The sequence below is a fragment of the Phyllostomus hastatus genome, unplaced genomic scaffold (assembly GCF_019186645.2).
Source record: "Phyllostomus hastatus isolate PE091 unplaced genomic scaffold, TTU_PhHast_1.1 phas_scaffold_345, whole genome shotgun sequence".
Taxonomy (NCBI): Eukaryota; Metazoa; Chordata; class Mammalia; order Chiroptera; family Phyllostomidae; genus Phyllostomus; species Phyllostomus hastatus.
Window position 1 is genome coordinate 5,531,297 of NW_025334024.1, and position 19,134 is coordinate 5,550,430.

General features: G+C 46.7%; 1 protein-coding gene across 1 annotated transcript in view; it reads right to left on the minus strand.

The window, feature by feature from the left end:
- CDH13 (cadherin 13) overlaps nt 1-19,134 on the minus strand; it is a 1,008,841-nt gene that overhangs the window by 458,994 nt on the left and 530,713 nt on the right. The gene's annotated exons all lie outside the window — the stretch shown is intronic.

The following is a 19,134-nucleotide window of genomic DNA, read 5'->3' on the forward strand; positions in this document are numbered from 1 at the left end:
AGAATGCATGTGTTCTTTACAACTGAGGTTAGAACGAAAGAAGACTGTCTTCATCTATCTATGCTGGGCCTATTTCTCTATGACTTAGAGGCAAGTTTATATAGAAAGGAGAAGAAAGCATTCAAAAGGAGATATTCAGTGCCTTAGAACATGAAGCAAGATTGTTGAATAAATAGTGTGCTTGATTTCACTCAATCAGAACCTTCAGGCTGAGGTGACAGATCCCAGGGTCTTCTCTGCTGGCCCAGCCCAGAGCCTATCTAGAACTAACCTTGGCAAGAGACAAAGACCACGGTGGAGATAGAAACCCACTCACATGTTTGCCTAGGATTTCAACTCCTATAGAAATTCCAACTCAATGTAGAACAGAGCAGCTCAAACTTAATGGACCAGCTTATGGGAGAAAATAAGACCCAGTACTCAGTCCCCACCGCATTCTCCCGGTGGAGAGGAACTTCATAGCCAGGATTCCAAGGGGAGGGACCACAGTGGAAGAGCAAGCTGATGGACTTTGACATCGACATACATGGAAAGAAATCCCCATATTCCTCTGCCTCTGGTTATACAACCCTGAGCACAGTTATTTCACCTCTCCAAGCCTCGTTTCTTTAAATCACCACTCACCATGTAAAGCATAGAGGGATTACCAGTATCAGAGGATATACTTAATGTTCACTGAAGCACTTATTACATGCCCAGTTCTGTGCACATAACATGCAATATCTCATTTCATCTTGACAACCGCTCTAGGAAGTAGGTCCTCACATTTCTTTCTTTTTACAGATGTGGAAACTAAGGCTCAGGGATTAAGCAATTTGCTCTAGATTATATAGCTAATGAGAGGGAAAGCTAATATTAGAACATAGACCTGTGTGGTGCTAAAGATGGCACTTCATCTGTGACTTCCTAGACCTGCAGTTTCCAAGACAATAGTCACCAGGCATGTGAGTGCTCAAACTTAAAATTAAGGAGAGTAAAAAAATCAGTTTCATAGTTGCATTAGCCAACGTTCGGCGCTCAGTAGCCACAGTACTGGACTGCCCTGCATGGGACAGCGCAGATACAGAACGTGTCCGTCATGGCGGGGAGTTCTGTTGGACCACAGCAGTCTAGTCCTTCTCGGAAACAAAAGCACCTGACACGTAGGAGGCATTGGTGAACATGAGGTTTAGCAGTGCCAGGGTGGAACTGGGATGGTTCTGCGGCCTAGCTCCTCTGGGCTTGGTCACAGGGCGTTGATCCAGGTTGTGGAGAAGCTGACGATCATCCAGTTTGGGAATCCTATTAACTTAGAATAAAATCCGCATACAACAGTGGGATCAGGGCTTCAGAAGGGGCCACTCCAAATACAGTGCCCTGAATGCCCAGCTGCTGCTGTTTCACAGTCACTTGCTTCTGCCTCAGGAGCAAAGACACACACTTGGGCCACCAGGCTAGAGTCATTTACATATCGCCATGGGGTGGGGTCCCAGCCAGTTTTTGGCTGAGGTGTGGACACTACTCTGCTGCCTTCTCTCAAAGGCCACACTTGTGTCCTGAATGTCTCTCTAGGCTAGAATTTCCTGAGACTGCTGCCAGGCACGGGCAGTTTCCGTGCTGCTATGGAGAACATGTGGTATCGCCTTGGTTTTCCCCGCCCCTCTCTGCCCTTGCCCTTGCCCTTGCCCTTGCTCTGCTCATCCTACCTGGGTCTCCTGTCCTGTCACCCTGCCCTTCCTCCTAAAAAATCATTTTTTATTTTTCATGATTTAAAAAAAATGGAGGTGAATTTACACCATAAAATTAGCCATTTTAAAGTGAACAATTCAGGGGCATTTGGTGTTTCACAATGTTGTGTGACCACCACCTCCGTCTAGTTCTAAAACGTCTCTACCACCCCCAAAGGAAATCGTGTACCCATGAGCTGCCACTTCCCATTCTCTTCCTCCCCCAGCCCCTGGCAGCCAGCAATAAGCTTTCTGTCCCCACGAATTTACCTCTTCTGGCTATTTTCTATCAGTGGATTCAGACATGATGTAACCTTCTGTGTCTGGCTTCTTTCCCTCAGCATACGGTTTTGGAGGGTCACCCACAGTGTAGCACGGATCAGTACTTCATTCCTTTTTATGGCTGAATACTACAGTGCGGATAGACCACCTTTGTCCACCCATTCACCAGTCCACATGCTCCCTTACCTCCACATTGGTGGAAAAGACCAGAAGTCGGAGGAGGTCAATGCCAAACCCTCTGCACAACCACGTTGCAGAGGGGCTGACCGTGGGCCTCTCAGGAAAGCATGCCGGCACCCAGCGGGCATCTGCATGCCAACTGTTTCCTTCCGGTCTCATTAATTACATTTTTCTCACCAACATTATCTGAAGTATGATTCCTATGATGGTTGATATTTCTTACAGGATAACACTGATTAAAAGGTTTGTTTTTTAAGTGTGGAGTATGTTGGCTTAAATAGATTTCTCAACCGCAGTTTTTTAAAAAAATATCTTATTGTGTCAAGTGTGCACTGGGAATTTCAAAGAAGCAACTACCGTGTCCAAGATCTCCTGAATGTCCGTGTGTTCCAAACATTCCCGAGGAGCACAGAGCTCCCTCCGGTGTGAATGTGTAGCTGAGGGGCATCTCTCAGTTCCTGTGTTTCCCAGAAAGAGTCTGGAAACGCTATTCTGTATTAATATCGACATCTTTTCTAGGTCCATGTAATTGTGGGGGGGAGGAGCCCACAAATCACAGAGGTTGGTGCTTCTACTGGGCTTAAAATAGTTATATTTGGACTCACAAGTTAAATATCTTAAATGCATTTAAATGCAAATTATTTCTGAATTAATCATATAACCTATAGAAAATGCCATGAGTTAAAATTGCATTTGAACGGTAGCAACTCATAATGTAACACAATACCTATTTGGAAAATATCTGAATTCCTCAGCAGTTCATAGCAAACAAGTTTGAGGATCTCAAAGGCAGAGAGTCACAGAAAAAGTATCTTTGCAAAATGCACATTGCAGCATATATTCTTACTATATACATACATATATATGTAAACATTTAAAATATAATCTGCTTAAGTGTGCTGTATAGTTGGAAATTGTGTTTCTGAATAATATCTACATAATTTTCAATAAAAATAAACTTGCAGTAAATTATCTAGATCTTAAGGTACCAAAGACAAATGGCCTTTGCTGGAATTAGTTCTCCCTCAGGACTAGGAAAATAGAATTTGTCTTCTGCGAGGAGAAGAAAAAAAATTAAAAACACCACACAATAAAAAAAATGAGCATTGGTGAGTTCTGCTAGAATCACATTACTCGTGTTTCTCATAACGAAGGGGGATCTCCAGCCAGTGGAGCCTGACACGCCAGGACTCTACAGAATGGAGTTTGGCTGGTGAAGTCATGACTTGGTTGGATGCAGTTCCCACATGTGAGCGCATAGGGCTCCCAGCTACCCTACAGGGTGGGTTTTACTTTTCTCAATTACACCAGGGTTCCTTGGCAGCAGCGTTATTGGCATTTGGGGCCGGGTGGTTCTCTGGGTTCTCTGTGGTGCAGGCAGTCCTGTGAATTGTAGGATGGTTAGTAGAATCCCTGGGCTCCACCCCCTAGAGGCTAGTGGCATCCTCCCCCCGTTATGGCAACCAAAAATGTCTCCCAACATTGCCAGCTATCTGCTGGGGGCCAACGTCACTCCTCCTTGAGAGCTACTGCTTAACAGTGAGCACACTAAGCATTTAAATGCTGTGTGGAGCCAGGGCTCTGGAGGGGAGGCAATGGGTTTGGCACTCAGTGCTTTCATCTGCCAGCAATGTAACCTGCTTCCTGACACTCCCCCAAACTTCATTTCTCCACATGAAAAATGCACAAAAATGATCTCTGCCATCAAAGTTCTCAGGAGCATAAGCTCCTGAGGGGGCAGCAAATGTGTTCCGTTCATTTTCAAATCCCTCAGGCCAGGAGCCGTGTGCCTGGAATGCCAGTGGGCACTTAGATTTGAAGAGACTGCCCAGGAAATGCACACGGTCTGAGCCTGACACAGTCAATGTGCAGTCAGGCTTGGCTGTGGCTATTCTGTACAAGTTGCACTGGGGCAGGAGCCTGGACTTGGAGCTGTTTGGGTCCAATGCCTGGGTGCTATTCTCTGAAGTGAAGACTAGTTCAAGGACCAGGTGTGCTGGTTGGTACCTGCCTACTTAAGCTATATAATCAATACCCCACCCAGCCCCCCATCTCTCTAGTGGATGAGAGGGCCTCAGAGCAGGTCATGATATTTGGGGCTCACTTCATGCTAAGTGATGGATCCAAAGTAGTTATGAGTCTGAGACTGCTCCAAACAGAGATGAAAATCATGTGTCCAACCATTCCCTGATTCTCAGTGGGTCAAAAGAAAATGATGCCACTGAGGGAAATGGGAACGTGAGAAAGAGGCCTGGACATTTGTGCTCTGGTAAATGAACAAACACACACGAGAAAGAAGACAGACTGCTTCCAGTTCTCAAGAGAGAGTCAGTGAGGGTTCGGTGAGAGTTACTTCTCTCTCTGGTTATCACCCTATTCACAGCCAACAGAAGAGGGGAGCCCCTTGCTCACACTGCTGACTACTCCATCCTCCCTAAGTTCTAGAGGTGACTGTAGCTGGGGTCAAAGGTTAAGATCATCTATCGCTTACCAGCTGTGTGACCCTGCATAACTTGCTCTGTGCCTCTATTTCCTCATCTATAAAAGGTGGTGCGGTGATAGGTAGAATAATGGCTCCCAAGGATGCCCACATCCTAATGTGTAGAACCTGTGAATATGCTAGGCCACATGGCAAAAAGAAATTAACATTGCAGATAGAATTAAGGTTGGTCATCAGCTGAATTCACAATGAGAGGACTATCCTGGATTATCCAGCAGCTTCCCACGTAATCATAGTCCTTAACATTGGGACAGGAATTGGGTAGAGAGAACCAGAAAGATGTCAGTGTCAATGTCAGTGTCCGCTCACCATTGCTGACTTTGAAGATAGAGGAAGAGGCCATAAGCCAAGGACTGTGAGAGGCCCAGAATCTGGGAAAGGGCAGGAAACTAATTCTCTCCCCAGCCTCCAGAGGGAGCCAGCCCTGCCTGCTGATACTTTGATTTTGGCCAGTTAGACCCATATTTGACTTCTGATCTCCAGAACTATAAGATAACAAATTTTTGTTGTTTTAAGCCACTAAGTTTGTGATCATTTTTCATGGCAGAAATAGTAAACTATTAAAGGTACCTAACTCACTGAGTCTCACTAATTCAATGTAAGAATTAGTGAGATACTGCCTACAAAGGGCTGAGCAAAACCCACAAAGTGTTACTCTTATCATTTTGTTATTGTGTTACATAGAGTAAGGGTCAGGTGTAGCCCACAGGCAGGGCAGCCTCCACGGGCAGCTCAGGCCTGCACACAGCTTCCTGAGCAATACTCTGAAGGGAGAAATTCCAGGGAAAAATAAAAGAACGATAGTAAACCTCATCTTGTACGCTACATCTGCACAGTCATTCCCCTTTGGCAAAGCCTTTTCAACCACTATTCCATGTACTCAGGGAGCAGTGTGCCGATGCACTGGGCAGCCCCTGCCCTTGACCAGGTAATGTGTGTTCACTGAGAGCCTCCACGAACATGCCCCCGGGGAGCCTGTCCCTGACGGGAGTTAGCTCACCTCGCCATCATGTGAGGGCAGCACACACTTAGCCTCTCCTCTGAAATCTCCAGAACAGGGAAATTTATAAAGTTCCTTTGGGGACTATGATCTCAAAAACTCTTATAATCAGGTTATCAATTCCTGAGGAATGCGAGGGCCTATCTAGCCCAAGGATCTGCACACTTTTTCTGTAAAGTCATGGAGAGTAAATACTTCCAGCTTTGCGGGTCATGCCCTGTTGCAGCTATCCAACCCACTGGTGTGGTGTGTAGCATTCAGGATGAGGCTCTGCATTAAATACTCAAAGGGAACAGAAAATGCATTCATAATTAATTGTGAAACTGGGCCACCCCCAGTTTTCTGAGCTTTTATGACCAGCTCCCCAAGACCTTCACCTTTGCCTGTGCTCTCTCCCAGGAGTTCATGATCAACTGAATGTGTGCCCAAGACAGAGGGGGTACAGTCAGCTTGCAGAGAGCACAGAGCTCTCCTCCCAACTTCTTGTCAGACGTGGTCAGTCTGGTCTTGGGCTCCGTTAAAGCTGTTTGACATGATAAACCATCACTTAATGAGGATGCATTCTCTCTGTTTGCTTTCACTGTGTTCCACCTGCAGGTGCCTGGCCTGGCGCATTGAACAAGGCTGATTTGGGCCCCCATTGCAGGCAGGGAATGAGCATCCACAAGTGACAAGGCACAATTAAGTTGTTTTCACAGGGTATGTATTCTCTCCAACAAGGTACCAGAAAAGATGAACTTTGCTTAAAAGAGCCCATTATGCAAACTTCTGAACTTTTAGAATAAAGAAAAACAATATGGAAATGGTCTTGTGGCACCTAATGCCTTACTGTGAGGAAAAGATAAGCATTCTTCATAATAAAGTTCTTAAAACAGATGCCAATCAAATGAATCAACAGCTCATGGCTCTGGCCAGCTGCGTTTAATAAATAATTTTGAGATAGCCCAGTGATAAACCGCTAGAGAGAAAAAAGAGTTAAAGCTTGGAATTTCAGCAGGATGTTCACTTGGCCCGGAGATTGAGCCAGACTAAATGGGAAGGACAGGCAACACACGAAGCACTCCCCACCCCTCCACGCAGGGATTCGGAATAAGAGGTTTTCCGGTTTACTCTGGCTGGGAGGGCACTTTAAGGCTGAGCCTGGGGAACACAAGGCTTTATCTTTTATCTCCTTCCCCCAGTGCCTGGTAGGTAGTGGGTTCTCAACAAATGAATGCATTTTCGAATTAATTTCTATTTCATGGCAATGTGAATGTTGTTGATTTGCTCAAACAAATCTTATCTCCCTGAAATGCAAATTGGATGCCATGCCCTTGCTGAAAACCCTCCTGGGCTTCCTGGGGATAAAATCCAAAGTCTTACCTTTCCATGCAAGGCCTGGCAGTACCCAGCCCCCGATTTTTCATCTCAACCCACAGTACACTTTATATTTTCATTAGGAGTTTTGATTCTCCTCCCAGGTCTTCCTGGGCGAGAATGACATTAATGTGACACATGTCACTCTGGCTTCAGAGACCCAGAGACAGAGCTCCCCATCTCCCGCTTGTCCTCAACCCTCCGCCGGCAACCAGAGTAGTCTGTGCAGAATCCAAATCTGATCAGGTCCCTCTTCTGCCTAAAGTCCTCTAACCCCTCCCTGTCACCAAGGCTAGTGCGTCTGAGCTCATTCCTTAGCACACGGGGCCCGCTTTCCTCTCCGGTGGACTTCATTTCCTGTCTCCTGCACAAACCCCACCTGACCGCTTCTTCCGGGATATGTCTGAGGCTCTTTCGTCTGTTCCTTCTCCCTGGAACACTCTTCCTGCCCTGTCCACCTCCCTGTCACCTGGCAAACTCCTCCTCATTCTTTTTTTTTTTTCAGATCTTCACCTGAGGACATTCCCATTGATTTTAGAGAGTGGAGAAGAGAGGGAGAGAAACTTCGATGCGAGAGAAAAACATTGATCAGTTGTCTCTTCACGGAGCCCACAACCTAGGCATGTGCTCCAATGGGAATCGAGCCTTCGACCTTTCAGTTTACGGGACATGATGCTCCAACCAACCAAGTCACACTGGACAGGGATCCTCCTCCTTCTTGAGCACTTGCTTTGATATCATGTCATCTGCAAAGCTGTTTCGGAGCCTACCCTTGTCCCTTGGTGGTGCAGTTGTCTAGTTACAGATCATCGTCCCCAGGTAGATCATGAACTTTACGAGGACAGGGACAGTATCTCTTGCTGTGGTGCCCCAGAAATGAGCACAGACCTTTTGTCTATTTCAGCCAGATGACTGTTTGAGTGAACAAACCTTGCCATATGTTCAGATCCTTGAAGGGGCCAGGCCTGTGCTGGGGCCTGCCAAGCAGGACACATGGGGTCTGTCCTGTGCTCCCTGTGGGACATGGAGTAACATTTCTGGCCACTAGATGCCAGTAGCACCACTCCCCCGAGTTGTAACAACCAATAATGTCTCCAGATATAGTTAGGTGTCCTCTGGAAGACACCATCACCCTTGTTGAGAACTGCAGATGTCAAGGATACCTGAGAGGGAAGGACAGCATTTCTGTCCTCAGACTTCCCAAAGAGCTGACCCCTCAATGTCATCTTTCAGTGAGGTGTGCCTGGACCACACACCCCCTCCTGTCAGCCTCTGTATCTTTAATGCGCTTTATTTTTATTTCCAGCACTCATAACCACCTGACATGGTATACTCACTCATGTCTGTTATTGACCGAGTTCCACATGCAGGAACGTCATGGTTGGTCACTGCTCTGTCCCCTGCACCTTGAAATGGTAGCTGGCATGAGTTAGGCATTTCACCAGCACCTGCTGACTCCATCACTCTTGTGGCTGACTTGAATCCCACCTGACAGGGTTGCTGGGCGTGTGCTGGCCCTGAAGGGCATCCTTTAGGCAGTCCCATTTCTCTCAACTTCCCTTGGCCAGAAGAGAAGGCTCAGCTGGCAAAAGCATGTGCTCCTTCATGCTTTTTTCCCCCTGGGATTCTGCCCACAGATTATCCCAGTTTCAAATCTACAGTGATGAAGTGATCTGCTCTAATTAAACATTAAGCAGTGGGCTGGACAGAATTGAGATGGGTAACCCGCCAGCAGCTCCCGAGCCTCAGATGAGGACATTGGTCCATTTGTTTTTATGTCCCACCACAGGGACACAGGGCTCTGACCTGCTCAAGAGGCATTCAATCCCCATTATGACATTATTCCCCAGGTAGTTCAGAAGGGGGCCAACGCTGGCTTCACAAAGGCCCCCTGGTCAATGGTAGCTTCCTCCTCCCTTGCCTGGGCCACTCAGACAGCTTCACCATGGTGATCCACCCTCATTACCAGCTGCTTGCGCCAAAGGCTGCAGGAGCCTCTGAGGGAGCAGATAGTTCACTTTTCACCCACATCCTCCTGTTGGCGCTTGGCCTCAGAGCCATAGTGCTTAAGTCTGAAACCTTACCTGGCCTTTTGTGATTGGTTTAATTAGGTTCTGGTCCTCACATCCAACTTTGCACATGATCTCCTAAAATTTTTTTCCATCATTTCCTGCCCTCCAGACCAAGAGTGCCAAGCCCATGAGAGGAGAGGGCGGCCTCTCTATCTTGTCTTTTGCTCTTCTCTCCCCCTAGTCCACATCCGGAATGAACTCCTCCTTCCCTCACTGCTCATTTTCACCAAATGAGAGGATTTCTTTTTGCAAATAGGTGATGAGTGAGTGGTGGGAGCTAGGAATGGAGGCCTTCTCTGTGCTTGCAGGATCTGGTCCCAGAGGGTTTGGCCACAATGCTCATTACCAAGGAATAACAAAATACCAACAATGTATTTTCAGTAGCTAGACAATTACTTGACTTGTTTCTTTCTTTATTTATTTAATCTTCACCTGAGGGCATTTTTCTCACTACGGGTTTTTTTTGGTTTGTTTTTTTGTTTTTTGTTTTTTTAAAGAGAGGGAGGAAGGGAAAGGGGAAGGTGGAGAGAGAAACGTCATTGTGAAAGGGATACATTACTTGGTTGCTTCCCATATGCACCGGACCAGGAATCAAACCCACAACCTAGGAATACGCCCTGACCGGGAATTGAACTCACAACCTTTCAATTTATGGGATGATACTCCAACCAATTGAGCCACACTGGCCAGGGCTTAGTTTGTTCTTATTTGTAAATTAAGCAGGTTAGATACAAATGGGTCTAAAGGGTCTTGTAATTCTGATGTATTGTGATTCTTCAGCACCTTAGGAAAAAATGCCACCAAGTCATTTGAAAAGGCAGCCTGATGAAGTAGATTTGATTGTACTGAGAAAACAAAAGCAAAAAAAATAAATAATTGACTATCACACATTTGTTCACTCCATGAACATGTGGTAGGTCTAGCCTGTGGGCCAGCTGTCTGGGGTGTGAGGCCCGGCGTGGGATGGATAAAGTTGAGGGAGGGACACAGTGTTCTCCCACCTGCCAAGATTCAAGTTGAACCACTTGTAAGCTAATAACATTTAGAAAAATATGTTGCCATAGACATGGGTGAGGAAGCAGCTTTGCTTAGTGGACCAAATAAACAATCAGTCAGGAGCACCTCGGCACTCTAATCCAGCTAGGCCACTGCCTCAGCAATGCTGTTTAACCTCTTCATGCCTCAGTTTCACCGGCTGCGCCTGGCAGATAAGGCCAGGATGCAGAATGAAGTGCTCGGAAGTGGGGGGAGCCCGGCTGGAAAGAGTCAGATGGAGGTGCTCAGAGGTGCTGGGGCAGGGAGAGGCTGCGGCCAAATCCTGAATTACTTCTTTCTAAAGTGACTCAGAAGACAATCTGTTCATTTGTTTATCAAATTCTGTTTCTCTGCATTTCAATTTTTTTAAGAGCTTATGTCAAAAGAGACATTGGAAAGTAGCTAACTTCAGATATTCATTCAGAGTCAAGTAGCTGATTGAGGGGGAACGAGATCTTTAATGTTCTCCTATTAACCGTTAGAAACTCCTCCGCGTATTATCTCATTTGAAGTTCCTAAGAGACCTAGCTGGTTGACGTCATTGTCCCCATGTCTGGTTATGGGTAAACTGGAGCGCAGGCAGGCTGTACTAACTCGGTGGTTCTCAAACTTGGCTTCACAGTGAAAACACCTGGAGAGTTTTATAAAGATATCGATGCTTGGTCCCACTCCAAGATATTCTGATTTAATTGGTTTGGAGAGCAACTTGGGCACCTGGGGCTTTAAAATCTCCCCAGATGACTTTAATGTGCAGTGAAGTTTGAGAGCCACAAATAACTTACTCAAGCTTATAGATCTAATAAGGTGGAAAAGCTGGTTCTGCTGACCCCAGGGCCAGCTTCCTCCTATCAGGAATCACCTTTGCCTGTACCAGCTCAGATCTCTGAAGGCATTTTCATCTGCAGCCTGAAAGGCTGGTTCCTGAGAAATAAGCAAACGCTCGGTAGCATGGCATTTAACAGTCATCCAAAGTCTAGACAGGATGGAGCAAAGGAGCCAGGGACAAATCTGCTCGGCTCTCAGGAGCCATTAACGAAACAAAAACAAAGACAGTTTTGAAGAATATGGATTGGATTGAGAGGGCTTTCAAATGGTGTACCAGAACACCTGGAGGAATAAGCACCTTTAAGGCACAAATGTATTACCCCAGCAGGACTGTAATGGAATTGGTTCAAAGGCCACTTTCACTGAAGCAAATTAATGAAACAGGCCAGCTGCAGCGGTGTTAACCCTTAAGAGCGGTTTTGGGCCCGGGGCTCTCACGTGTTAGTGAGCATCAGAACCACCCGGGAGGCTTGCTAACACCCAGATTGCGGGGCCCGAGTTTCTTACCCAGTAAGTCTGAGGTGGGGGCCTGGGAACTCGAATTTCTAACAAGTTCCCAGATTACGATGCTGGTCTAGGGGCCACGTTTAGATGATTTCCTTCTATGAAGTGAGACATGGTGATACTAACATCTAACCATTTAACTGCAGGCTCGATGCCTACCAACTGCTTTCACCTCTATTTCACCTGCAGGAGCTTCAACTACGAAACCGGTCCGTGAGGTGACAGCTCCCAATCGCAGAGCACTCAGTGACTGCAGGCACACCATGCACGCCGCTCCTGGATTGCGGCAGTGCCAGCAGACGAGATGGCAATCTCACCCTCTCTCTGAAGAGGGGAAAACAGGGGATGGGGATTGAATAACTTGCGAAAGATGTCAGTGTGAGGACAAACAATGAGGTGACCGATATTCACCCCCTTTTCACCTATAAAAATGGCAATTTCTTATGGTTCCTATCCTCGGAGAGTCAAGATCCTAACCTCAGTAGGTCAGGTCCCACAGCCTGAGCTTTAACCCAAGTTCTCTGTCTCTTCCCAATTAGGGCTCTCTCTCAGGCCGTGTATGTTACTGATTAATAGGAATGTTATGCTATTAGAAGTAAGGATCATAGGTGCGAAGCCATACTCTCCCAAGCACGGACCACCTGCCCCTAGGGAGTCGTGCCTACCACTGACTGCCTCTTAGAATAAAACTGTGCTGATGACATGCTGATGCTGAGGATGACAACACCCACCCCAGGCCCCTTGCGAGCTCAGCTGGAGTCCATCATATGATCCAGCCTCTTCCCTGCTGACATCTTAGCATGAGACTTCGAGACAGCTCTCCTTCGGGGCTTGGAGGTTCTCAAAAGCACGGTGGCAGTCACCCAGCTCTTCTGGACAGCCAAAGAAGACTTGCTCCCTCCCACTTCTGAATATTGTAGGAGTGGAGTTCAGGAAGAGGGGAAGCAGTGAGGACTCCACTGGCACAGTGGTTCTCAGATGGGGGCAATTTTACCCCTATGGGATGACTGGCAATCTCTGGAGACATTTATGATGGTCAAGAGTGAAATTGGGATGCTACTCCCATCTAGTAGTTGGAGGGCAGGCATATTTCTAAATGCCATGCAACACAAAGGTCAGACTCCCACACAAAGAATTACCCAGCCCCAAATGTCAATAATGCTGAAGTGGAGGACCCTGCACTAGAATAGTATCATACATGGCTGGGTATTTCCTGTAGCACCATCGTTCCTGGTCGTGTTGCATGTGAGCCAGGTTTTAGGGTCCTTCAGCCAATTCTATAAAGCTACCTGTACCCTTTAATAAACCCCTTTCTTTGTGTATTAGTTGAGAGGATTTTGTTCACTACAGAATCCCTAGAATCCTTACTAAGAAAGATGGCCAGGGGGGAGATGAGACTAGAAGATGAAGAAGGATGTAGCTTGTCCATACAATCAAGGGCTGGGGGGCCTGCCAAGTATCGTACAAATATTACCAAGGGCAGCACAGTGCTATCCAGGTGATGCACGTGTCGTCCATGGGTAACATGGAAATTACTGTAAATGGGTTAATCACCTAAGCAACTCTCTAATCTGGGTGAGTCTACGTCTCCCAACTGTGTTACGACCACTAACGTTATGATGCACATATTTCGGCATGACAGCAGCATTTTTCACCTTGATGTGTTTTCTGCCGGATTGTCTTGCAGCTACATGCAGGTGAGAGTCAGGGCACAGCCAGACAAGTGACAGGAAACACAGAAGCAATGAAACCCTCTGTCTGCCAGGCTTAACCCTACTAACCACAAAGTCCAAACTTATGCAAAGAAGTTGGCTCAAAGGAGAGCAAAGTGTATCCCAGAAAATGTGAACCAATATTCAGAAGGAGGCAATGAAATCCTGCTCGTGTTCTGAGGCCAAGAACACAGGTGGTTCCAGTTACCGGTTCTATAATTGAGAATGATAACAGTATTAAGCTCATTGTATGAAGATTAAATGAGATGATCATTTAGGTGTTTAGTGTGGCGCCTTGGCACATTGTAAATGTTCAATAAGTGTTAACACCAACATTAATAACAATAATATATCTTGGAAACCACTTTGGCCCTCAGCTCACACAGTGGTAAAGACAAGATAATAAACCGACTTCGCAGGCTTGTGTGTGTAGAACTCTAGGGAGTTCTTGAGTATTTCTTAGGTGCTCTCAATGAATGTGAGTTCTCTTTCTCCTTTCAAGTGCTCTTTTCTTTTCCCTCCTGATGCCAACATCCCCAGCTCTCCCCACATCTCCCACCTCGGAGAGCAGCTCAGGGTGAAGGTCTCGGGCCCATGACACAGGACACCTGCCCCCTACCAGGGCCCTGATTCCCGTTTTAGCTCTCGTCCCCTGCCGAGCCCAGCCCAAACCCTCCACCACCTCCTTCCCCTGCCTGACAGGCTGTCTCCCATTCCACTCCGGTCCTCCCATATTGACAAATTTGCAGCCAGCAGATTATATTCACAGTGTGAGGGAATCATTACCACCTGCTAATGTTTTTATAGAATTTCATAAACTTGGTCATTCATGAATCCTTTACAGTACTTTATTCCAATGAAGAGTTCACAAATCACTCAAATGCTGGCAAAATGCATAATAATGAGTAATATTTCAGGAGGCTTTGCATTAATATGTCAGCTTCCAATACTCCAGGAGCTAAATTATTTTGCCAGGTGCCACTTCAGGTCAGAAGCTTGGAAAGCCCTTTTGGGAGCTGGGGTGGGGAGAGTGGGCAGGTGGCAGTGGGTCAGAGTATAGGAGGGTATTTAAGAAGAAACAGATCATCCAGCCAGTCAACCCCCCTTTCCAGCCCCACTAAGTGGAGGTCCTGGGAAAGAGACCTAGGGATGTTGCAGATTAGATACCAGAGTCTAGTTGGAGGTAAAATAGGAAGAAGTGTTTCCTAGTGATTGAAAATGCAGGCTTTTAGAGGTGGAGAGAAACAGATATGGATCCCAGATTGTACACCCACCAGCTGGGAGACCTTGACAAAGTTGTTTAACAGTTATTTGCTTATCTGTAAAATGGTGTTATCACCTTCTTTTTAAGTCTCCTGTGTGAAATGGATTAAATAAGAAAATGTACACGGAAGTGTTCAGCACAGTGTCAGCCATGTAGTGTTTAATAAACAGCAGCTTTAATGATGACACACAGTGGGGCCCAAGGACAAATTTACCCCAGATTATTTCTTACTGTGCAGTTCCCCTAGGCTTGGTTCAGAATGCTTTCTTGTTGGATTTGGGGAATGTTAACACACTAGCATGGACTTGCATGGGAGGAGCATTTCACTTAAAAATAAACCACAATATTGGAGCAATTATAATGGCAAGCCATTCACCCACATGCACTGCACATTTTAAACTTGCAAGAGGGGAAACTACAATGCGGGAACTGGAGACCTGGGATGCAGCTCTCTGTAGACATGTTTGCCACCAACCATAATGCCCATCACGACCACGATGGACCCAACCGTTGTACTAAGGCAGCAAATTGTTTCTCAACAGGCACTTGACGTGGACCAGAACTGTAACCTTCTTGTGCTCAAAGTGCACTAACAAAAGCACCCAGTACTCCGAAACCAGAAAGAGGAGAACCAAGCGTAGAGCAACAGCAGACCCTCCTCAGCAAGGACGTGAAGAAAACAACAAAGACCATGGAAGAGTGAAAGGCAGGGGTACAGCATTTGGAAGTGAATGCTCACGAGGCTGGCGAAGCGTGGCTGAGAAGCAGGCCGCAGTTTGGCTGTTGCCACCCGCTGCTCTCGCAAGACACCGCATTCCCACCAAGCACCAGCGGGCTGCACTGGGCGCGTGTGGCTCCGTGTGAACCGAGCTACGCAATGAGCACAGCACAGCTTCCTGGCATGTCCCCGCACACACTGGTGAGAAATTTCAGTTTATTTCAAAACTAAGCCTAGGCGTTAAAATGAAAGCCACAGGGTGGTAGGAACCCTGGTGCGTCTTGTTTCCCAGCATACTCTCCTAGCACCCCAGGGGGGCTCCTCACCTTGTAGCTACTCAGTAGAATATATGTAGACGGGATCGGTGATCAGTCAATGCATTATGAAACTATTAAAACAACCCTCAAGCTTACTCAAGGAAAGTTCATGCTTGAGATGGGCTGACTGGGCTACAACTGAGTGCTTGGAGTTTTCATTTACCTCCCTCAGCCTTTCACAGACAGCATTCACCTGTCACTCGGTGGTGAGGTTATACAATGCTTACTATGTTTCTGGCGTTGTGCTCAATGCTCATCATGCATTAACTCATTCAACCGATTAAAACCCTATGAGATCACTGTTATTACTATTCCCATTTTACAGGTGAGAAAGTTGAGGCAGGCACCCTGCCCTAGTTCCCACAGCTAGTCCCTGACAGCCATGATTTGAATGCAGCCATTGTGGCTGCATGCAAAATTGTATTTTTCACTGCTATGATGCCATATGGCTTCACTTTACAGAAAAACATGAGAAGCTCTAGGCTTGAGATTAGGCTCTATTTTACCAGCTGGTTAATGATGAGTAGTTAATATAAGCTAATAATTTCATCTTTTATAATTCTTAGAGGTGCTAGTACTATCCCCACTTTATGGATGAGAGTCACAAGATCAGAGAGGGTAAGTGGGTTGCCCAAGATCACACAGCTCAGTAAGTAGCAGCACAGTTTTCTGACCTCAGGATCCTTGCTATTAGTCACTATTATCACCTGTATATCGATGAGATAAAAATAAAATCAACTACATTTTCAAAAAATTAGTGTGGATTTCATTCCGTCCCAGCCTCTGATGCCTCTGGGAAAACTAGAGGCAGCCTCGTCCTGGCAGACACACCCGCCCTGCAGTGCGGCTCCCGGGCAGTGAGCCTCAGGCTGGGCCAGGCCTTGCTCTCGCTCCCCAGCAGCACCCCGTGTGCAGCAAGATCCCCGCACAGCCTTGCGCTCAGCTTCGTGGAGGACAGAGGAAAGGGATACATGACGATTCAGAAATTCCCTTTAAAGAAGTTTTTAATTGGCATCCTTGGCAACCTCCAAGCCAACAGGTTGACCAGAGACTACTTTCTCATCACTCTCTTTCGACCCTTCAGCATTAGTGTTCGAATTCTTGTCCCCACCCTTCTGACTGTCCCAGGGGGCTTTCACGCTCCCTGGAGATGCAGGCCACTGCCATCTAAGAAGAATGTTCACACTGAGGCAGGTCCTGGTTTGTGGTGCCCAGAGGTTTCTCCGAATGTGGAGGGACACCCAAAAGGGTGACTTTAATTTTTAAACCACGTTTGGTTCCCACAAACATCAGGCAGCCATGGAGGCCTCCGAACTCCTGCTCAGCGATTCAAACAGCCCCTGTGGTATGAGCCCAAAAGACATCTTTCAGCTGCTCATTCGCCAGTTCTCATTCCTGACAAGCAAGTTTCCACTTGCTCTCATTCGTGCTTGTCCTGTTTGCAGGCTACGGAACACTCCCAGGGAGATCCTCTTTATTGTTTATCTCGCACCCCTTAAATCCACCAGGGAGTTATGGAGATCCAGGAATCTCTCTCTCTGACACTTGAAAAAGGGGCACCAAATGCCACGATGTTTGGCTCATGTCAGGACAGAAGAAAGAACCTCAAGTCTGTAGTAGATGTCAACCTTCTCTTGGTTGAAGGCTGGTAATTGACGTTAAAAACTTGTGGAACTTAGCTAAAACATTACAAAATATTCAGGAAAAAACTAATAAGTACGACTATGATTAATTGCTATGTGCTCCCCTAAACATTGGAAACAATTTTGTTTCATTGGTTACAGTCCTTTGAGGTGACAGTACTATCCTCACTTTGTGGCTGAGAATGAGAAGATCAGAATGGGTAAGTGGCCTGTCCAAGATCACACAGCTCCGTGAACAGCAGTGCTGAGACTCACACAGAAACTGGCTACCCCAGAGCTCTTAGTCTTCATCACTATGATACAAATTTACAAAATTAATCTAATTTGTCTCCTTCATTCCTTGTGTCTGCCCATTGATGGATGCTCCCAGGATAGGCACTGGAAGAGGGCATCTACCCATGGTCTGCTGCTGGCTTTTCCTGCAGCGGCTGGATGCCGAAAACTGCCAGGACAGTTCTGGTTACTCCCAAGGCCAGTGGGCTGGGACTTTCTGAGGACACCGATATTTAGTTTCTGCAACAACCTGATTTCCCTTGCTGGGTGTACAGCAAGGTCACACTGTTCACCCTCTGGCGATCTCTGACAGACGGAATCCCCTGCAGATGCCGGCGGCACTCGCCCTTTGGCAATGCTTCTGAGAGGGACATCAGGGAGGCATCCCCATTCTCCCAGGGCTCAGGACACTCGAGCACATTGCTTAGCATGAGGTCTGCTGGACGATGGGGATCCCACACACTTCATCATGCCGCTATGTTAGTCTAGCGCTTTATGCCTGCCAGGCCTCACACGAACTTCTCCTCACTGAAACTCACCAATCCATCTGAGTAAGAAATGCAAATCAACAAAGTGTTATTTGTATTTCATGGCTGGGATCCTGAAGACCAGTGACTCTGAGGTCAACAGCTCATAGTGACAGAGCAGGCTAGCTGGACATAGGGCTCCTGTTCCCCAGCCAGAACCCTCAACTTTCCAATGTGATGTCTCTGCAACCCCTGTCTGCAGAGAAGAAGAAACATGAACCTTTTGTTGAAGGGGGATTAGGTTGCTCTTATGTGGTGTTTTGACCAAGAAAACCAGAGATTCCAGATCTGGTGCTGGTAACTGGCCACCACCTCCTAACCCCAACGTAGGGAGATGCTCATACGATGAGCAATGGGGACCTCAGGCAAGTGTTGGCTGGGCCTCATTCCCACTGTGCCTGCTTCCAGCTCAGTGCGCTGCATCCCACGGAGGGCTGTTCCTGGAAGTTGCTGGGAACTCCATCTATTGCTCAAAGAATGAGCTTACTACTCTCAGAGGTTCATGTCCATTAGAGGCTATGAACACAAAATTGTTCTGGGGATGTGGTAGAAAAGGGGTGGGACTGACCTCCAGCCCATATGAGATTTATTGCTCATTTCAATATTGGTCTCCATATCCTCAATGGACATAACTCCTGAAACTATTTTCCACAAATAGCTTTTTATTCTCCATATAAAAGTGACTTAAGTATGTTGCAGGAAAAAGAAAACCAAGTCAAAAAATTAATTAACACCCAAACGTAATCATTAATTAACACGTTGATTTTTCCTGCACCGTTTTTGCACAAACACACCCCCATCACGCTGCGTGCAAAGACTCGATCTGTCATGGTGCCGTGTGTAGCCACAAGCATGTGTCTGTTTCCATTCCGTGTCTTGAATCTCTCCCTTATAAGGAGAACCTCTTCAAAAATGTTTTCAGTGTTAAACACAACTCCCATTTGATTCCATTTAAGGATCATGTCCTGCTATAAGATCATTGTATAAAAATCTAACTAAACTTCTTCCTATTTCCTTAGGACAGATTTTAAAAAGTAAAATGACCAGGGCCAAGGGTTTATACCTCTTGCTAGTCCTGATGGCTAAGCTGGTTTCTAGAAAGCCAAAGCTGCCCTAAGTGTTCTGACCTCCCTGAGGTCCCCCCAGGGCCCCTCATTTTGCTTTCCAATGCCCCAGGCCTGGGGGCTTCACTGAAGAGACAGGCCTCCCCACTGTCAGAT